Source organism: Gossypium arboreum, chromosome 9 (assembly GCF_025698485.1).
Source record: "Gossypium arboreum isolate Shixiya-1 chromosome 9, ASM2569848v2, whole genome shotgun sequence".
Taxonomy (NCBI): Eukaryota; Viridiplantae; Streptophyta; class Magnoliopsida; order Malvales; family Malvaceae; genus Gossypium; species Gossypium arboreum.
Genome location: NC_069078.1, coordinates 50,879,760 through 50,902,159, shown reverse-complemented (window position 1 = coordinate 50,902,159; position 22,400 = coordinate 50,879,760). Strand labels below are relative to the sequence as shown.

The 22,400-nt window shown below is 30.7% G+C and overlaps 1 long non-coding RNA gene and 1 pseudogene across 1 annotated transcript; both read right to left on the bottom strand.

Moving 5' to 3' along the window:
* Positions 1-7,654: 7,654 nt before the first annotated feature.
* On the bottom strand, positions 7,655-8,583 carry LOC108482366 (21 kDa seed protein-like; annotated as a pseudogene).
* A 2,084-nt stretch (positions 8,584-10,667) lies between these two features.
* On the bottom strand, positions 10,668-11,332 carry LOC128280516 (uncharacterized). Its single transcript, XR_008270606.1, has 2 exons — positions 11,197-11,332; positions 10,668-10,919 (listed from the first exon to the last, which is right to left on the bottom strand). It is a non-coding gene; the product is annotated as an uncharacterized LOC128280516 (long non-coding RNA).
* Between the last annotated feature and the right edge of the window lie 11,068 nt (positions 11,333-22,400).

Sequence of the window (22,400 nt, the reverse complement as noted above, 5' to 3'; positions counted from 1 at the left end):
TTATTTTCATAAGTGAGTAAATTGCACACATGGAATGTTGTTTATTGTGGCTGATTTAGTTGCATGGGATAGTCTTATCTTGACTGTGGTTGCTATTATGCAGGTTGTGTAAGTAAGGGTGCCAAATAGGCTTGGTAAATAACCCTATATTGTCCACACGGGCGTGTGTCCAGACCGTGTGTGGCGCACGGTCTGCCCCATGGCCATGTGGTCCAGCCGTGTGTCCCCTGCACGTAAAAATTTCAAGTCAGTATGCATGATAGTAAACACACGGGCAGAGACTCGGCCGTGTGTCTCAGCCGTATGAGGGACACGGCCTAGCACACGGGCGTGTGCCTTGCCCGTGTGTCATTTTGGGGATGCTGACGTCAGAAATAGAATGTCCATGTTTTTGCACACGGGCTAGGACACGGGCGTGTCATGGTCATGTGAAGGACACGAGTCGGGCACACGGACGTGTGCCAATCCGTGTGAAAACCCCTGTAGGTGTGTATTTAGAATAAATTCCACACGAGTGGAGGACACGGGCATGTCCCTTTATTGCTTAGGCTATGTAAGCCACACGGGCCATCCACACGACCATGTTGAAATGGCCACACGGGCGTGTTGCCCTTCTACACGGGCGTGTGCCTTGTCTCTAAGATGAATTTTCTATAGATGGTTTAAGGGCCCGGATTGATCCTGAATTGTTCCCAATGGTCGATCAGGGGGTCGTAGGCCCACAACAAGAGGTTTAAAGTAGAAACTAAAAAAGTTTTAAATTAGACCGAGTCTAGGTGACTTGTGAACATTTGTGTGCATGAGATCGAGTTAGGTAATGCCTCGTATCTCGTTTCGACGTGGGTTACAAGTATGGGTTGTTACACTTCTTCCCTTGCAAATTTCCCCTCTTGAAAAAGAGTTTGCACACCTCTTGGAGTAGCATCAATTGAGTATTCGTGAAGGCCTTGGATCATCAGTACGAGCAAATAAGAGAGGAGCACACTAGTCTGGCTTCGGAAAAACATCAATATTTGTTCTTCTAGTTCCCTTCTCTTAAACTTTGTTTTGATCATGATCATGATCATGAATATTTGTGTTATTGTTCTTCAATTAATTAAAATGAATTAAATTCCTTTCGTGTTAAATTAATTGCACTATGTTCACTTAGATTATTAAAAATGTGTTTTGTTGTTATTAGGTCTCAGTAAAAAAATAAAACCATGCTTATGTTAGGGTTGCATTTTAATTGTGTAACATCCTGAAATAGGGCTTAAACGGAATAGTAGTTGCGAAACCCCGAATCTGAGGTCAAAAAAATTTATTCCAATTAAGTTTTAAGGTTTATTCGATTGAATAATTGTGTGAAAATTTCGTGAAGAAATTTTATGTATAAGTGCTTAATTTGATAATTAGGACTAAATTGTAAAATTAGCAAAATGTATGTTCTAGATAATAAAGGGGATTTAATTGAAATGGTTCTTAAAGTGGAGGTCCTTATTTAGTAATTAGACCATTATATTTACAAAAAATGGGCAAGAATAGGACAAATTTGAAAGAAAAGCCTTTAAGGGCATTTTGGTCATTTAGTAATTAAAAGAATTAAAAAGGGAAAATAAAGCCAAAATTGGTTCATCTTCTTCATGGAGGCCGAATATAGCATGGGGGAAGCCATGGGTAGAGTTTCCAAGCTTTCCAAGCTCAATAGTAAGTCCGTTCTAGCCTCGTTCTAATGTTCTTTACGTTTTTGGAGTCCCGGTAACTTGATTTAGCTTATTCTAGCAATAATTCATGCTAGGGTTCATATTTGGAAAAATACCCATAGGTTAAATGTGTTTATTTTGATGTTTTATTGTAGAATATGAAACTTGAAATTATGTTAAACAACTTTTGCTAAGCGATTTTAAGTGAAAACGAGTAAAACGACATAATCGATAAAAATACCTAATATTCATAAGTACATGATAGAGTGAGAATTTGGTGTTTCCATAGAAGGGAAAAATGTTCAGCAGTGTCATAGAACATAAGAAAAATGGATAAATTTTAATTTTCAAGCCTAGGGGAAAAATCGTAATTCTACAAAGGTTTAGGAGCAAAATTGTAATTTTGCCAAAGTTTGAGTTAGGGAATGTTTTGAATAGTACATTAATTAACTAAGTGAAATATGATGTTTTAGATCCCGAAAAGTGAGATTTGGACCTAGAACGGGAGAAAAACTAAAAATCGGGATAGTTGGTAAAATGGTCGTTTTGGTATCGAGGTAAGTTCATATGTTTAATAAGCATTTAATTATGCATATTTGAATGATAAATTGATATTTTGGCCATAAATACTTTAGTATTGAGTTTCAGATATAATGATTAATGTTCAATAATAATTCGATATTGGAAAGAGAACTTGTATAATTTATATGTAAGACCATATTTTGTATTATGGCTTTGTATGATAACAAGAAAGTATTGACTAGAATAGTTTGATGAGAATAAGTTAAGTTGATGATATGATGAGATTGAGAATGTAAGTATGTAAGTTGAGTAGCATTTTATTATTATGCAATTATTGTTATTAGTATTGTTATTATTGAGTTATGCTACTAACCTTGAGAATTTAAGCAAGTATGTTTCAGCTATGACTCAACAAGGCATTGATATCTCAAAGTCCATGGTTGTACCATGGCAATTAAGGAAGAATTGAAGAAAAAGTCCATGTTCATAACATGGCATTTAAGGAGGAATTGACGATTAAGGATACCATGTAAGACCATGTCAAGACATGGCATTGGTAAGGCAAAGGTCCCATGTAAGACCGTGCCAAGGCATGGCATTGGTTAGTTCATAAAACAAGGATACCATGTAAGACCATGTTTAGAATATGGCATTTGGTAAGATAAGGATACCATGTAAGACCATGTTTGGAACATGGCATTTGGTAAGATAAGGATACCATGTAAGACCATGTTTGGAACATGGCATTTGGTAAGATAAGGATATCATGTAAGACCATGCCAAGGCATGGCATTGATAAGTTTTATAAGGCAAGGAAATCATGTAAGACCATGTCAAGACATGGCATTGATGAGTTACTATAAGGCAAAGGTCCCATGTAATTTCATGCCAAGGCATGGCATTAGTAAGTTCATAAGGCAAGGATACCACATAAGACCATGTCAAGACATGGGATTGATGAGTTACTATAAGGCAAAAGTCCCATGTAAGACCATGCCAAGGCATGGCATTGGTGAGTTCATAAGACAAGGATACCATGTAAGACCATGTTTGGAACATGGCATTTGGTAAGATACGGATATCATGTAAGACCATGCCTAGGCATGGCATTGATAAGTTTTATAAGGCAAGGAAATCATGTAAGACCATGTCAAGACATGACATTGGTGAGTTACTATAAGGCAAAGGTCTCATGTAAGAGCATGCCAAGGCATGGCATTGGTAAGTTATACCACGTAAGACCATGTCAAGACATGACAATGGTAAGTTCAAAAAGGAAAAGGTTCCCGAGTAATCCAAAGAGTAAGTCAAATAAACAACAAGGTGAGAACATGAAGAAAGAATACAGGTATGCATTTAAGGCTTATTTAATATTGAGATTGTAAGTAATTGATATTATCAAGTATTTAGTAAGTGATGAGTTTTCAGTTATGCTTGTGACAATTTATAACATGATTAGCAATATGCCTATATTATGAAAGAGTACTCATGTCTTAAGTGAGATGTTGCAGGTATGTAAGCAAGCTATTAAGTAAGGTTCCTTTTGTATTCTGAGCCTTTGGTAAGGTTACCGATGAGTAAGATGGGAAAGTAAGAACTAAACATTATTTAAGCAAATTATGACAGTGTAGTAGTAAGCTAAATTGATTGCTAATGCTTATTATTTTACATGTGAACTTACTAAGCTTTATAAGCTTACTTCTTTCACTTCCCCATGTTTCAGAGTACTTAAAAGCAAGCTTGGGTTGGAGGACATCGGAGATCACTTCACACTATCGACTATCAAGTTACCAAATGGGTATCTTCGTTTACAAACGTTCTAGTTTATGGCATGTATAGGGACTTAGCCATTTTGTGTGTATGTCCTTATGATATGGCTAAAGAATGGTATGTAAATATTTGATAATGATTAACTATTGAAATGGCCAATGAAGAACATGTTTCGGTGTTATGTATGCTTAAATGGTAGTTAATACAAAGAAATCATGAAAAAGTGAAATTAGCATTAAAATAGTATTGAACAGCAGCAGTGATGTGATCTTGAAAAATCACCAAGAATAGTAGAAATAGAATAAGGTGATGAATGAGATATAGAATTAAAGATTATTGAGTCTATTTTCATATGAAAAAAATAGAGTATTCAAAAGAAGTGTATATTAAGAGATATTTGAATTTTAGTGAGACAGGGTCAGAGCAATTTCTGAATTTCCTGTTCTGGATTTATAAATTCATTAAAAATTGTACAAAAATAATTAGGAGTTATAGTTTATATTTCTAGATTCCTTAGTGAATCTACGTTCAGTAGAAACAAACGGCATGGTTATTTGAATTCTGTACAAGGAGAAAATTGATTCGTAGTGAGGAGAGGTCAGAGTAGTCGAATAGTGCAACAGGGGAAACTTTAACTAATAAACTGTACTAATTGGCTAGACCAAAAATTCTGGAAAAAAAATTAGTAAGAAGATATATGAGTCTAGTTTCAGGGAAAATTCATGCATTTAAATTTTGAGCTTTTTTACTCGAGTTATGTTTTATTTAGTGACTATGACGCATGTGGGCAGTTTTATAAGGAATAATGAAATAAATTGTTTTGATTTGTCTAAGTATTCGGAAAATTTTTAATGTTCCTGGTTTGGTCCCGAACCGTTTCAATTGCATGTTTTAGGGTTTAGAGGGCCCTTTTAAGGGACATATTGAATGAATGTAAATAAATAATTTTAAAAGCAAATTTTATGCCCCGAATTAGTAAGTTAAGTCAGGTAATGCCTCGTGCTCGACTCCGGCGACGGTCTCGGGTAAGGGATGTTACAAATTGTAAGGTAACTATTAAATTTATTATTTAAATGAATTGAAATTATAATTAATGGACACAATATTTAATTGATGCATGTTTAATCTTTTAAGGTAGTTGAGGGTTAAATTAACAACGGTGTTAAACAATATATTAGCGTTGCATAACTTGCAAGATTATTGTGATTAAATTGTTTCAATATAGAGATATATTGTTACTTCACTTAATCTTTTACTTGTTTATTAAAATTCAATTAACCATTTAAGTTGGCATAGAGATATGGTCAAGATGTTATTGGGTTTTAGTAGGTAAGTATGTACATTAGTTAGCAAGTTACTGAGTTGCCGTGAAATTATTCGTAACAACATGAACACAACTTTAATTATTCTAAGTTAAAGAATAAAATTGATCTAACATATTTATGTCATATTGATTAAACTCATCTTTTAGAAATTGTGCATTGGAAAATTTTTACTTTCTATTTTTCTTAGCTAAGTTAGTTAATTTTTAATTTTATAAAACCTCTTTAAACCAATATATTTTCCAAGACCAAATTGTTTAATTTTGCATTAGATAAATATTTTCTTGTACAGTCCCTATGGTTACGATAACTCAACATTACTTGTCACTTATACATTTGCACATTTTCATCGTTCCAGTTATGAAAGTTTTGGACAATTTATAAAAATATTTTTAATAAAGGTTATACATTTCAAATTTTATATTATTTTTACTTTATTTACGTATTATAAATAGTTATATAACCTAGCATAAATATTTCTCCAAATTAAGTTTATATAAGTTTTAATAATTAAAGCTACATATTATTTGGATTTTGAACCCAATATTATAAAGTCGATGCTAATTTTGCAAATAGAAAATATTTTCTTGTACCATATCGTGGGATATGATACCATTTGAGAGAATAGTGGCAAATACAGATACCATAGAGAGCTTGTGAATTCTTTAATTTAAAATATTCAAGGCTTCGAAATGTGGTTGAAAAGATATTTGTTGTTCTAAAAAATTATTTCTCATTTATTATAGTATAAAAAATAAGATTTGATTGTACTAGCATGTTTCATATTTTATAACTTTCAATTATAAGTGGAATTGAGATAATCCATACTTCGAAGAGTAGTTGAAAGAAGGAGATTTTAATTATTGTAGTGATGCATATTTAAAAAGCAGATGATGATGATTTAGGTTAAAGACTAATAAATGATAATAAGGAGCATATGTTAAATATTAAAGAGAGTAACTCAACAAATATGAACTAAAATAATTAGATAAAATTTCATATGATGTGTATTTTTTGTTATTTTTATTAGTTTCAGATTATCAACTACTTGTTTAGACGATAACATAATACATATGATGATTTAATGTTAATTAATTTTTTATATTTTTAATAGTTTTGGTTACATGTACGGAGTTTTTTTTTAGTATAATATTCCTCTCATTTTCATGTGCATATTTTTGCACTGAAATCTAAGATTTTGTTTTCATTTCAAAAGGTTGAACTTTTGTTTGTTTGGGTTGCGGTATTTCATTTTGTTTAATCACAGCCTTACAAAAATAAATTCAATTTTATGAGCAAAATCATACCTCTCAAATTGAATCTTCCAACATCAAAAATAAAGAGTTGCTATATAATTTCTTTTTAGATCTTAGTGAACCTTCAGGCTTTCTATCTTCTTGCCGATATAATAAAGGATATGACGACAAATAATAATTATTATTAATTTTCATTTAAAAGTTCATCAACTTTTTATTGCCGACTAGTTTCACAGTATCCATGCAATTATTGTCTGTCTTCTGACTCTCACCTACTCAACCTACTATACGAGTTAATGGCAGGATATTGTTTTTCTATTATTATTATTATTATTATTATCAGTAGTAGAAGTATGTGCTTGCACAAATTCTATCACTCATTTAAATTTTGAATCACTTATGATTTCATATGTAATTCTCTTAAATTAAATGCATGGATATCTAAATATAATTATATTTAAAAATTATAATAATAAGAAAATTCCAATAATCGATGAATATTACTTTCTAGATAAATAATCAAATTAAATTCAAATAAATTTATAAAAATTTGATTATCTAATGAGATTTTAGTTCAAGTTCCATCATGATGAAATATCATCTGTGACTTTTCAATTTAATTTTTTATTCTTTTATAAGAGAATACAACATTTGATGAATAGTTAGAATTTTTATCTGTTTATGTTTGTTTATTAAGTTAAATAATTAAATAAGAATAATATTTTGAGATTTATTTATTGAATAAATTGAACATAAACAAAGTTTGTTCAATTCATTTATATTCATAAATAAATTCGTTTATGTTTGCTTAAAGCTCCTTTAATAAGTTATTTAAAATTTGTTTATTGTTTCATTAGTATATATTAATAAAATTATTATGATTTGTATACTTATTTTTTATTTATAATATAATTATTAATATTTATATTTGACTATTTTATATGTAAAAAATAATATATATGTTTATTTATTATTTGTTTGCTTGTCGTTAATGAACATTATTTGTGAACATAATCAATTATAATTTCATGAACATATTTGTGAGTATAAACACATATAGTTCAAAATAAACCAACACAAACAAATATTAAAAATAAACAAATCAACATGGAAAGACATCCGTTCATTCGGCAGCCAAAAAGAAAAAAGAAAAACTAGAGTAAATAACCAAATGGTTAATTCATTAAGTTGAAAAGAGTACAAAGCAAGGCTCTAAGAGGCAAACCCTGTATGCATATGCCTGTCCCAGAATTAAGCACCAGGGGATTAACTTTTATTTGCTTAAAACTAATATTATAGTAATTAGATCATGCATGATAATTGCTTTCAATCAAGTATTAACAACTTGTTGAATGCTCCTAGCTCTAGCTGAGTTTACTTTCATAAAAATAAATGGCCATCCACTGCCATCGGAGAGAGCCAAACGGATTTGTCCATCACTATCTACATCTCTCTCAATTTCGCTGCATAATGTTGTGCATGATTCACATACTGAAGGACAATACTTAAACTTATAACCCAAAATGCCAACATTCTCTATTTTAAACCAACTGGTCAAAGTGTTGGGACCAGGGTTCCCTCTAAACCCATCGGTTGTCACCCACCATTTTCCCGCTGAATCATCATAATTGTCAATCTTCCACACTGTTGTTGTTCGGCAGAGTTTGGTCCTGATGGGAACGAACTCTATGTTTACATCGGTGGATAGGCGGACTACAGTATCGTTGGTGTCTGCATTAGAAAATATCACCGGTGTACCTTTGTCGAAATCGGATCGTCTTTGAACGACGATTTCAGGGCATGGTTGTTTGGTAGACCTGCCTAGGGCAAGCCCCCCACCACCAGCACCAAATATCGCTGACACAATGTAGTATTCAACTCCTGTGCGGACCAGTCACCATCGATGTCGAGCACAGGATAGTTTGTAGCGTTGGCCACCTCGAACAAAAAGGACGGTGGTATGATTGAGAAGATGAAAAGAAGGAAAAGTGAAGCTGTTGTTGTGCCTTTCATTTTTCGAAGATAGTGTTAGTATGTGTTGGTCTAGTTTTGCATGCCAATTTATAGAGGCCATAAACATCAAAAATTGATAAAAATATATTTTTAATATATTTTTGGGTTAAATATAAAATTGATATTTAAACTTATCTTTTTTTATATTAATATTTATGATTTTTTTTATCTTAAATTAATATCTAAATTTTTTTTGATCCACTATATTAATACTTAAAAACCTAACGTCGTTAAATTTTTATTGATGTCGCCGCGTTGACCACATGTACATTATCATGTGTCATTTTATTTGGCTTGAAAAATTATTCCCCTTCAATTATTTTCCATTTCATTTATATTTTTAAAAATCCTTTCACTAATTTTTTTTTTCCTTCGAAATTTCCTTCTTCTACTTCTTTGACTATTGCAACTTTTTTTTCCTTTCTTTTTTTATTTTTCGCTTTTTCCTTTCACCATCTCTACCTGACAGCTTCGTCTTCTACTACCTCTCTTCTATCTGTTTCATTTTTTCTTTTCCTTTTTTTTTCCCTTTCATTGGTTGCTTCATTTTCTATCTCTTTGTGTTATATGTTCATAACACATATATTAAAGGAAGAAAACAATCGAAAATATCTTCTTCGACAAAACCCAGAACATTAATTTCACAAACCCATTAAAACACTCATCAATTCATTAAAAAATTTAGCATCACAAACAGAACCCTAAAAAAAATTAACATAACAAACAAAACCCATCAATCCTAAAACATCAAATTGATTTCAAGAAAAATTGAACTCATATATATTTTTGTCAATCCTAATTTAACTTCGATGTAATAAAGGGATTGGATTCCCCAATTTGAAGTGACTTTATCTACCCAAAGTAGCAAAAACAAAAGATGCAATGGTGAGACTAACAGGGAAGCAACAACATACACCAGGAATGACAAGATTTCTATTGATATGCATTGTTATCGGTCTTTTATTGACTTGTCTTATTGCCGATATTTTCTGGGCTTCATCTTCTCGTTTCAAGCTTTTATCTCTTTTGATTTTGAATAATTGGTCCCTTCATTCATTTGATTTTCCAGCTACATTTCCATTCCAGTTCAATGACCCTCTTAATTCGTCGGCAAACCAAAAACCCAAGGTGAAAAAACACTCTTTTTGTTGTTTCGATGGTGGAAAAAACCCAAGATGGTGCCTGCTCCTGTTCCTCGTTTATATGGCGCTGCTATTCAGATTAAGAATCCTCAATTTAACGGTCAAGTTCCATGATGATTTAAAAGTTGACTAGTGTCATTATTTGGACCGAAGAACAAATGTCGGTGACAATGTCGTCGTGCTGCTGCGGTGCGTGTTAGCTGCTGCTAGGATTGGGAAAGAGAAGAGGAGAATAAAAAGAAAAGAAAAAATAAATGGAAATGGGAAAGAATAAAAGAGGAGGGAAATGGGAAAAAATGGGAAAGTGAAATAGAAAATGGACTATGACATCATCAATCATTTCATGTGTCACAATCTCATTTTACTATATATCTCATACTTAATGATTTAATAAAAATATTAAATTAATTAATGAAAAAATTTCAAATATCAATATAAGATAAAAAAATTTAAAAATATCAATTTAAGAGAAATGGATAAATTTTTGCACGAATTTTGTATTTAACCCTATATTTTTCCGTATTATAACACAATTCAAATGTGAGATAAATGGTTAGGAGCACTTTGTATGTGCTATTTAGGTACACTCACGAAAAAAATTGTGTCCAATTTGTTAAAAGTGGTTTGAAAGTTAAATATGATTTTGATTGAAATGGTAAAAATTTTAATATTTTGGGTTTAAATATTATAACATTTATATTATGATTGTATTTTTCCCAATTTCATTAAAATATAAAAATATAAGAATATCCTCACAATAACTATTTGTTGCTTTTAATTTTTTTTGATAATTTTATAATTATATTGAGATTCAGTTCATGAGTGATATTAATTTAATATAACTCTTAATATATACTAAAAATTTTATCATAGACGTATGTGTGTAGAAATAACATATTTAGAACGTAAATATGTTGTAAGGCCCAAATTTTGCCCGGGGCCCAATACAACCAAACCTAATTTCAACCTTAGCCCGAGGCCAAATCAATAATAATAATAATAATAATAAAACAGTTTAATTAATAATACATGGCCCAAATTAAAACCCCATCAGCCCACAACCTAAATTAACCCTACCAGCCCACTATCTCAAAAATTTTTAGCAGACTACAAACTCAACCCCCACGTCAGCACTCCAGACAGGATCCCCGTATACCCCGCTCCATGTTTTCGCCCATGTTTCACGCCCCTCGTTCTCCACAACTTCAACACCTGCAATTGGAGCAAAGAAATAGCTAGAAAATGTATGGTTTTTGGCTATAAAGCCTTCAATTTTTCATAGTAAAAGGGGGATCCAAAAATTGTATCACTCGTGTATTTTTCAAGGAATCAAACAAAAAACACACAGAAGGTTGATCTCCGATTTTGATCTCTTTATTTTCGTTTTTCGTTTTCTTGTTTCTTTAATATTTCTTTTATTTTTTATACAAATCTATTAAACAAAGATACAAAAAAGAAAAAAATAAAAGGAAAGAGGAAGGATTCTCACCAGATCCGGCCCCGCCGCCGCGTTATCGGAGCCTTCCCCTCCGTTCGGCGTGGTTGAGTCTAAAAAGGGGGTTGAACCCTTGTCTTTTCGTTTTTGGAACTAGCCTCCAACAAGTAAAAAAGGGGAGAACTAAAAGAGCCCATTTTGGTGTATCACGGCCACCGAGTGTGGTGGTGGTGGCAATGATTGAAGGCGGCAATGATGGGTTTCTTTGAAACCCTAGCGTAAAATAAAGAGAGAAGGAAAGGGGAAAAGCAGGAAGCTCTCTGTTCTTTTTGTTTAAAGTTGGGGGAAAGTTGGTAATGGAATAATAAAATAAAAAATAAAAAAAGGGAAAAGTTGGTAATGGAATAAAAAAGGGAAAGTTGGTAATGGAATAAAAAAAAAGGAAATTTTTTTTTTGTTTAAATGATGATTATGAAACGGCGTGTTTGGTGGAGTGGGGTGTGCATTATCCCTAAATGGGAGATTTGCTAGATTAGTCCTTCTCCTTTGCAACTCTATTCGACCAGGCCCCATTTTCTGTTTTCTTTTGTTTTTTTTTTAATTTAGCTCTTAAATTTCGTTTGGGTTACATCTAGGTCCTTCGAAACACTGCGCATAAAAGGCTAGGAATATTTTCCAGCTAGTCCCTTGTTGTTTCAGCGTGATTCATTTCGATCCTTGATGGCCTTCTTTTCATTATTTACAATATGAGTCCCTCTTCCCTTACATGTATCTCATTTTAGCTCAAATTCTAACTTTTTAATTTATCCCTTAAAGTTCATTTCTTTTTTATTTTGGTTCCTTGACCATTTAATCTTGTTTATTTTTCATTTTTTATTATTTTCAATATTCGGTTTTATTTTTATTTTCTTTAGTGTTTTATTTACTTGCTCTTTTAAATTCAACCCTTATATTTTATTTTATTTTTATATTTATTAATTTACCTATATTTTACGCCTTAGACTTCATTTTTTATGTTAATTCAAATTCTTTTAGTTTCCATTTTTGTTTTTTCTTTATTTTTATGTCACCATTGTTTTGTACTATTCTTTGCCTTTATTTTTACATTCATGGCTTATTACAACTGCTCATTGTATTATTGCTATTAATATCCTTATCACGTTGTCTTTTTGCTCCACCAATATTATTTGTTATTTTGTCTTATTTGTTCTATTTATTTTATTTTCTGTTTATAATTTCAAACTAAATTGTTTTATTTATTATCTTGTTCATCTATTTATTTCTTTATTCCTTTAACTTTTATACTAAAAAGTTCATTTATTTATGTTTTTAGATGCTCTTCGATTTTACTATTATTATTATTATTATTATTATTATTATTATTATTATTATTATTATTATTCCTAATATATATTTCATGTATACACATTTAAATATTATATCATACCCCATATTATGCATACATATTAACATTATACCGTATATGTATTTTTTATAAATATTATATTTATATATTTTTATATATTATATATTGTGTACATGCTTTGAGTATTATCATGTGTTCATTTTGATATATGTATATATCTATGTAATATCATTAATATCTTTTTATTATTTTTTAGCATGTATATACTATGTATATATTTCAAAGATTGCATTTTATTATGTATATATTTTTTAATACGGGTACATTTTATATTACGTGTATATATCTTTTAATATTGCATTTTATTGTTATGCATATACCTTAATACTACATCATTTATACATTATTATTTCTCATACTATCTTATGTTCATGTTTTTTTAAACTATGCCATGTATATACAAGTACTATATATCTATTTATATAGTTATTAATAGTTGTTTTTTTATGATTATTTCTAATATGTATGTATTGTGTATTTACCTCTAATACTATATATATTGTATATTCTTACCATTATCTTTGCTATATTTATTATTATTATTAATCTTTATTATTTGACATATTATTGTTATCACTTTTTCTTTTTACTATCATTGCATTATTATTATTATTAATTATTATTATTATTGTTATTATTATTATTTTTATCATTGTTTGTGTTATTTATTTATTTACGTATATATCATTTACTTAAATTTTTATTTTACTTTTCGTTATATTTAATCTGTGATTATTTCGCGTGTTAGCTAATTTTGTTATTCTCGTCTCTTATTTTATTTTATATTAATGCATCTATTATGCTCATGTATATTATCCCGTTTTTTATTTAATTTCGATTTATAAATATTACTTTATGATTTCTAATTCTCTAAATCTAATTCAAGTTAAATTAGTGTATTCCAAGCCGATTTATAATTATTCGTTTAAAAATTCTTTAAAACGGAGACGATGTTCGATGTTTAGCAATTCGGGGAATCGTGCCCTATCGTGCTGGGTTGCAATTTCTTGTTTGCCCAAAATAATCAGATGTCTCTTTAGAATTTCGTTCATGTTTTCTAAAAAAAATTTAAAACGAAGGAAATGTTTGACGTTCGGCAATTCGAGGAATCGTGCCCTATCGTGCTAGGTTGCAATTTCTCGTTTGTGCAAAATAATCAAATATCCCTTTGGAATTTCATTCACGTTTTCCAAAGCGAGACAATGTTCAACGTTTGGAAATTCAAAGAACCGTGCCCTACCGTGTTGGGTTTCGATTCTCTCGTTGGACTAAATAATTGGGCATCCTTTTACGGTTTTCAACATATAAATTTTTGAAGTCAAAATTCATCATGTTTTCAAGGGCTTAAAGGATCATGTCCTATCGTGCTGGATGTGATGCTATATTCCTCCTAGGCAAGAGAATTTTGATGATTAACCTGAGTTACTCAAATGTTATCAAAAAGGAATCACATTTCAAAAACATTTTTAAAGCTTAGACATAAGGACAAGACTTAATCTATTTTAACAATTCTTATAGTTTATTCCTTGGAATTTTTATAATTACCTTTGATAATAAAAATATTTGAAATTATTGTTTATTCATCAAAACAACTTATCATAATAAGAAATTAAAGCTTTGCTATAATTACATTTCTTAATTATGTAGAAATTAAGTTCGTGGAAATGTAAAATTTTAATTTATAAAAAATAGGGAATTTTGAATAATTTTAAAAAACAATAGGTTAAAATTTGATCGAATAGTTCAAATTATTTTTTTTAATTTTTGCAACATTTGAACAAATTGAAGTTTGTTTTGGAATAGTTTAAATAAATTGTAAATTGACAGTTTTCAAAGTATGATTAAATAGCTGTTTAAAGATTGCAATCAATATTAATAGATCAATGATATATTTAAATTTATAAGAAAATAAGATTTAATATTCATGAAATATTTTTTTATATGCTAATGAATAGATGTTCCTTAACTTGGGTAATAAGATCAAATTGACCTGTGATTGTGTATAATAAATAGAAATAAACTTTTATAAAACATTAACTACAATGAATTAGTACAATGTGTTAAAGACAATTTTAATATTTAAGCATTTTAAGTGTATTTTTTAATATTTGAATATCTTATAAGTTGATAGATCTTAAATTAATATTCATTAGATAAAATTGTAAAATTTTTAAACAAATTATATGAAAATTAAATGATTAATTATTTCAGTTATATATATTGAATTAGACTAATTTAAAAATGCAATGTATAGTTTCATAGATGTACTATCTAAATTTAATATTATTAAGCACACTTCTGAAGAATATTCTATAAATTAAGATTAAGGAATATTACTATCAGAATCTATCAAATGACTCTTTATCTTGAGTGATTGAATTAGAAAACATTAGATGATTCTATTGATAGGAATGTACAATATATGGATTAAATAATCTATATCTTATGAAAATAGCTTTAGATTAAATTTACGCCATATAAGTTGTTGTACAATTAAGTTAGTAGATTAGTAGTAGCATTTCAGAATACTTACAAGGCCGAAGCTTAGGAATTATATCTAAATGATTGATCACAACTTAGTCATTGATGCTATTGAGCTGTTTTAGTAAATGATAGCAATAACGAATACTTATTGTAATCACTTTACATTCAAGTAAAACTAATGTAATAAGTAATGTTTAGAACTTCAAGCTTTAAATTATGAGGATAAAAATTAAGGTGATATCTGTTACGAATAATCTTGTAAATTTTAACTATTAGAGTAATAGATATAAGTATCCTATTAAATTATCAATATTTTAAATAGATGAAATATTTAGAAAATTTTAATTAAATGTTCAGTTAAGCTTTCGAGTTCAAGATTGATGAAAGATTGAATTAGTAAAGATTTTGTATTCAGAGTAGACAATTTCAAGTTGTGATAATGAGCTTTAATCTATAGCTAATTTGTAAATCTGTATTAAGTAATGACTTATATTAAGTATACTATAATTTATTTATTAGTCAATGGATTATATTTATAATAATTGGATTAATTATACATAGATTGTGCATTAGTGACTATAAGATCAAGTCTTATTTAATCTTTATTCTAATTAGTTATTCAGTGCTTATTAAGTCTTGTATATTAGCTATAAGCTTAATTTCGAGAATATTTAAGTTCTATAATTTACTCATGATTATTTGTCTTGATTTTGATAGATTATGTTTAAATGTATTGTATTTTGATTTGAGTATTATTATTTTTAATTTGAAATTTTAAAATATTTAAGGTATTTTATGAAATGTTATCTTTGATAATTGGATAATTAATAGTTAGCTTAATAATTTTATTAGAGTTTATAGATCTAATTGATATAATTTGGAATTATTACTCAGTATAAGATTTTAGTAAATGTTTGAAAGTTGTATTCAATAAATAAGTTATTAATTTTGATGTTAATTTGATATTAGTATATTTAATGTTTTAGTTTGTACAATTGTGTTTATAAGATTTCAATCTTGTGACTATTTGTAAATTTGAGGCTATTCTTAATGTTGAAATGTTTAAAGTGTTATTATGTTATTAATGTTAGAATTTTAATTCGTTTAATATAGGATTTAATCTTGACATTTAGTTATGCAATAAATTGGTATAGAAAGTTTATTTAACTACATAGATTTATTGATAGTTAATAATGTCAATTGGCTACTTATACATTCGTATCAGATTTTGGATAATGAGTACTTTGAATCGTTTAAAGTTCTGAGCGATAATAGTTAGAATTATATAATGATATTAATTATGAAAATCTGTAATGTTTGAAATTGCTATTAGCATACATTTAAATGACTAGATAAATATAATGATAGTAAAGTGATATTGAATTAATGTTAAAATTGAGTTTGGTAGAAAATTGTACTATGTGTATAAAAATGCATAATAACGATCAAAATATAAGTGAACTTGGTATAAGAAAGCTTTGATAGAAATGTTTCATACTGTTTTGAATTATCAGTATAACAATTGATATGTTGTAATGCTTAATATGTGATTATTTTAGAATTCTTGTTATTAAATTGCTTAATTGAAGCTAATTTAGTATAAGCTTAATTTGAAAGATAGATTGGTGATATCTATGAGTAATAGTATAATTATGTTGACGGTACTTTAATGATTACAGAATTTATGTAATTAATAGAACTTGATTTGTAATTGTAAAATGTATAAGTGAAGATGTATGTATGTTGAATGTGAGTGGCTTTGAATTGGATTAATTCATTTAGATGGTAGTAAAGCTTGTAAATGGCATTATGATATATGATTTTGAGTACGTAATTGACTTGTTATAAGTGTAGGATTTAATGATAGAGAATACTATAAGTTGATATGTATGATATAGTAATACATTATGCTAGTGAGTGATTTAGTAGTATTTTGATGTATCTAAATGTTTGAATTGTACATGTAATGTGTTAGTATGTAATGTATGTAATTGGTGAAGTAATATGTATAACTATAGAATAGACTTCCCTTTAAATTGCAGTAGGAGATTGCGCTCTCACTCAGATGAATATGTACATGTGACTTTGTCAACAATGTATCAATTCGATATGCTGATATGGTCTGCATTGTTACATTAAATGTGTATGGTGTTGGTGAATTGTGAAAGTTACATTGTAAATTTGAGGCACAATTGGAGCTGTAATATTGTAGATGCTTCAATGGATGTATGATACATATAGATTAGTGATGAATATGATGTTCAGTTTGCTATGATTAGTGAATTAAGTTAATATATGATGTGTAGATTTGGTTGTGATTTCATGTAAAGTTAATGGTATGTGTATTGTGTAACGGCGTTGACCATGTGAAATGCTTGGTAATTAGCCTTATAATATTTTGACTAATTGATGATCATACTGAGTTGTGTCTGATGATTGTCACATTGTGAATTGTTGCCCATATGAATGTTATTGAAAAGATTGAATTCGACGAATTGTTAGAATAAGTCATATTCTTGATGCATTTAGGTACTGAGAAGGATGTTGAGATAGTCGGTCTATAATAATTTTGTCGATATAGATTACATATGTTGTAATGTCTGCTTTGATAGTCATATTTGATGTGTATGTACTTCATTTGTAATGGTGCTGAAAGGTAATGATCTTGATATGTAGTGGGTATCATGATCGCATAAGCGATCTGGATTGAGGTAACCAGCTTGTAGTGAGACAAGTAGTGCAAAGTTTGTGTACAAATTATAGAAGTATGGTATTGAGTGACAATATGTTAGTCGTCATGCAATTAGTTCTGCATAGATTGTATTTAAGATATAGTTATTGCTATGACATGGATATAAAGTTGTTGTTAAATGGTGAATTCTGTAATGTATGTGTCAAACAGTGTCGTTATGGTCAATCGGTACTTAGTGAATGTAATGTACTAGTATTGTACGAAATTGCTATGAATGCCAAATCATTGATTAGACACGAGAATTGTATAGTTCATATAGTATGGATCGATATGTCTGATTTCAAGATGTCATGTAAGATCTGATCAATTCATGAAAGTAGATCATCTACTAAAGCGGAGCCAGTGAAAGTCTCATTGAGTAGAATTTGGCGTACTGGAGTACTAGTATATGAGATGTGACACCTACCTTGATTGTAATCGTAATGAGTGTCCTCATGTATGATTTCTTAATTTAACTGTTTAATAAGCTGAATTGGTTAGCTAATTGAGTTCCGGAATCGAGTAGCATTGAGATGAGGAATATGTATTTGTAAAGATTTGAATGATCAAATGACAAATTTGACTAAGATTCAATCCTACCAAGGTTCTTGATGATAAGTGATTGTAAGAAAAGTAATCGCCTATTGATTAGACGACTACGATGAAGCAATATCGTGCATAAGACTTAAGGATTCTATTAAAGTTGTAATAAATTTATCGAATTGATAGTCATGTCATTCGAGCAAAATCTCGATAATTGTAGGAGATGGATAGAATATGAGAATTTGATCATGTTGTAAAGTATTTATCAAAAGATGTAATGATCTGAAATTAGTAATCTTTCGTAAATTAGTATGTATGCTTATAGTAGCTGAAGATTTGAAGAAGTAGAAGAAAATAGTGAAGTGACTAGATGATGTAAGAAACAGTGAGTGAAGTCATTCATGACAAAAATAGAGATGAATTTGCAGAATGTAACGATTGATCAATTGAAATAGTGAATATTGTCTATCGGTGATGTTACTAATGGAGTTACATGGAAGTCGAGTTAATAACACTTAATGGATGTCAAATATATCGAATTCAGACGAGTTAAGAATGTAGAGCATCGTTGATAAAGGTTGATTAAAGTTGGTTTAGACGTAAAGTAATTGTGCGAAGTGAAAGATATCAATGGCAGATGATATTTACTAATAGTATGTTCAGTATATTTGTAGAAAATTGCAATGAAGTGTGAAGTCAGATGCTGATCTAGAGCATGTCTATTCATCCTAGTTAAGTAATGATGTTATCTATTGATTGAATAGTGTCAAATCTTAAATTCGTTTGATGTTGATATATTATTGATTGTATTGTATTAAGTAGATAATCGCTTTTGTCACGATGTAATTTTGAAAGTTGCCGATTGATGTTGAGATGTTGATAAAGTGCAGTAATGAACAATTGATGATCTGAATGTTGAGAATATAATTTTGTAATAATGTTGATCGATTAGTACTGATGACTATTGACTTTGTGCGTAACATTGTATGGAATTTGTAATTGTTAATGAATCTGGAGTTGAATGGATTGATAAGATCGATTGATTTTCAATGAGATTTGTATGTAAGTTTTACAGATACTAAGATTGCTCTGTGGTACGTATGTGAATGAAAAAGTTAAATTGTATTGAATAGGATTTTTGAAGTTGAGAATTTATCACAAGGTGACTGTAGCTAGTTTTTGAGAAAATTAGGAATGATTTGTGATTCTTGGGATTGAAAATGTTGTCAAAGATTGGTTATGAATTGATCTGATGAAAATTTGTGAAGATTATGAGTGTACATGAGTTGTGGAGTTAGAAGTGTATGGAGACTATGGATTGTACTAAATGTTCAAGTTGATATATGACAAGTGTTTTCTAATTAAGAGATTATGATTATATTGGGTCATCTAAATTGATGATCAATTCATGAGTTAGTTTGAAACTCGAAGAGATATTATTCTTGAGCTTAAGATTTTCACACTTTGGACAAAAGTTGAGATAGAAATTTTTTAAATTAGAAATCTTGGTAAGTTGTATATTGATGAATTTCGAGGATGGTTACTTGCTAAATTAAGGCTTACAATATGTGTGTGCAAGATTGTTAGATCTAGAAGTTAGAAGTTTTAAGCTTGTGAAATGAGTATTTGCGAATTTTAGTAGGATTATGAATGTTTACTATTGATACAGGAATGTCGAATAGTAGTTTTGGTGTATACATTAAGTTTGAGTTTAAGCTTTGAACAGAAGATTGTTAAAATTGTTGGGAAATTGAACTTGATGGGGCGTCAAATCTTGTGGGCAATGGAATCGAGGCCGTCTTGGTATCCTCAAACGGAGATCATTATCCATTCACTAGTAAATTGGATTTTGATTGTACGAATAACATGGCGGAATATGAGGCGTGCATCATGGGAGTCCGTGTAGCTATAGAACGCAAGATTAAAGTGCTAGAGGTGTATGGAGATTCTGCGCTAGTGATTTATCAACTCAAGGGAGAATGAGAGACCAGAGACCCCAAGTTAATCGATTATCAGAAGCTGGTCCTGGAATTGGTTAAAGAGTTTGATGACATTACCTTCCACTACCTTCCACGAGATGAAAATCAGATGGCTGATGCTTTGGCTACCTTAGCCTCCATGATCAAGGTGAACAAACAAGAAGATGTCAAACCCATCAGGATGAGCATTTATGAAAACTCCGGCCCACTGTTATAATATTGAAGAAGATGAAGAGAGAGATGATCACCCTTGGTATCACGATATATTGCAATACGTGAAGAATCGTGAATACCCGGACCAGGCAAGCGAGAATGACAAAAGAACGCTAAAAATATTGGCTATCGACTATGTCTTAGATGGAGATATCCTATACAAAAGAAGAAAGGATCAAGTGCTACTAAGATGTGAAAGGATCAAGTGCTACTAAGATGTGTAGATGTTGTAGAGGCTAAGAAAATCTTGGAAGAAGTCCATAAAGGCGTCTGTGGGACACATGCTAATAGCTTTAGAATGGCTAGGCAAATTATGAGATTCGGGTACTATTGGTCCACCATGGAAGGAGACTGTCTCAATTACGCTAAGAGATGTCATAAGTGTCAAATCTACGAAGACAAAATTCATGTGCCTCCTTCACCGTTGCATGTCATGGTTTCTCCATGGCCATTCTCTAAATGGGGCATGGATGTGATTAGACCAATATCGCCGAAAGCTTCCAATGGGCATCAGTTCATCTTCGTGGTTATCGACTACTTCACCAAATGGGTAGAAGCCGCTTCGTATGCTAGTGTGACCAAGTCAGTAGTGAGAAAGTTTCTTAAAAAGGAGATTATATGTCGATATAGAATGCCGGAAGGATTATATCTGACAATTCATTAAACTTGAACAATAGTACGATAGCGAAAGTCTGCAGTCTATTCAAGATTAGACATCACAACTCGTCACCATATCGCCCAAAGATGAATGGGGCAGTGGAAGCGACCAATAAAAACATTAAGAAAATTGTGGGGAAGATGACCGAAACCTACAAAGACTGGCATGAGAAGTTACCATTTGCCCTTTTTGCTTATTGAACGTCAGTCAGAACCTCAACTGGGGCAACCCATTTCTCTTTGGTTTACGGAATGGAAGCAGTGTTGCCAATCGAAGTCGAGATCCCGTCTCTTCGAGTGTTGTCGGAGTTAAAGTTAGAAGAAGCTGAGTGGATCCAGTCTCGATATGATCAATTGAACCTAATTGAGGAAAAGAGGTTAAGAGCTATCCATCATGGTCAGATGTACCAAAAGCGAATGATGCAAGCTTATGACAAAAAGGTTTTGAAAAAGATCCTTCCCATACAGAAGAACTTTCGAGGGAAATGGATGCCTAATTGGGAAGGGCCTTACGTGGTGAAGAAAGCTTTCTCTGGAGGAGCATTGATTCTAGCCGAGATGGACGGTAAAAACTTGCCCAATCCTGTAAACTCGGATTCGGTCAAGAAGTATTTCACCTGAAGAAAGGGTGGCCAGAGTGAAAATCGACAAAGGGTGCTCTGAATTCGTAAAAAAAGAAAAAAAAAGAGGAGAGGCCAAGGTGAAAACCCGCAAAGGGCACTTTGGAACCAAAGGGGCCTTTGAGTTGAAAACCCAAAAATGGGCAGCTCAAATTTTGAATATGGGGCATATGACAGTCTTGTCCTCCCGAAATCAGCAAGACAGAAGAATGTTACACCTTGGAGCATCAACAAAAGACGTAGGATCTCCTAAACACACATTTGGTTCGAAGGAGCCTTTGAGAAATTAGAATAGTAAAACTCGTGCTGCGATATCTGGGGCACCTTTTCCTCATTTTATTTTGAGCCTTACAGATTCTTCATCTGTTTAATGTATTCACTTCAAGTTTTGCTCAATAAAATTCCATCTTGTCCATTATGATAATTTCTTTCGAGCATTTTTTTTGAAATCACGATTTTTGGACTTATAACATTCACATAAAAGAGGTTACGCATACTACTCTGGAAAGTTTCTAAATAGTACAAGGACCTGAAGTAGGCCACTGGGCAGAACTAACCAGACTCAAAAGCGGGAAACATTGGAAAAAGAATAGTCTAAGTTGTGA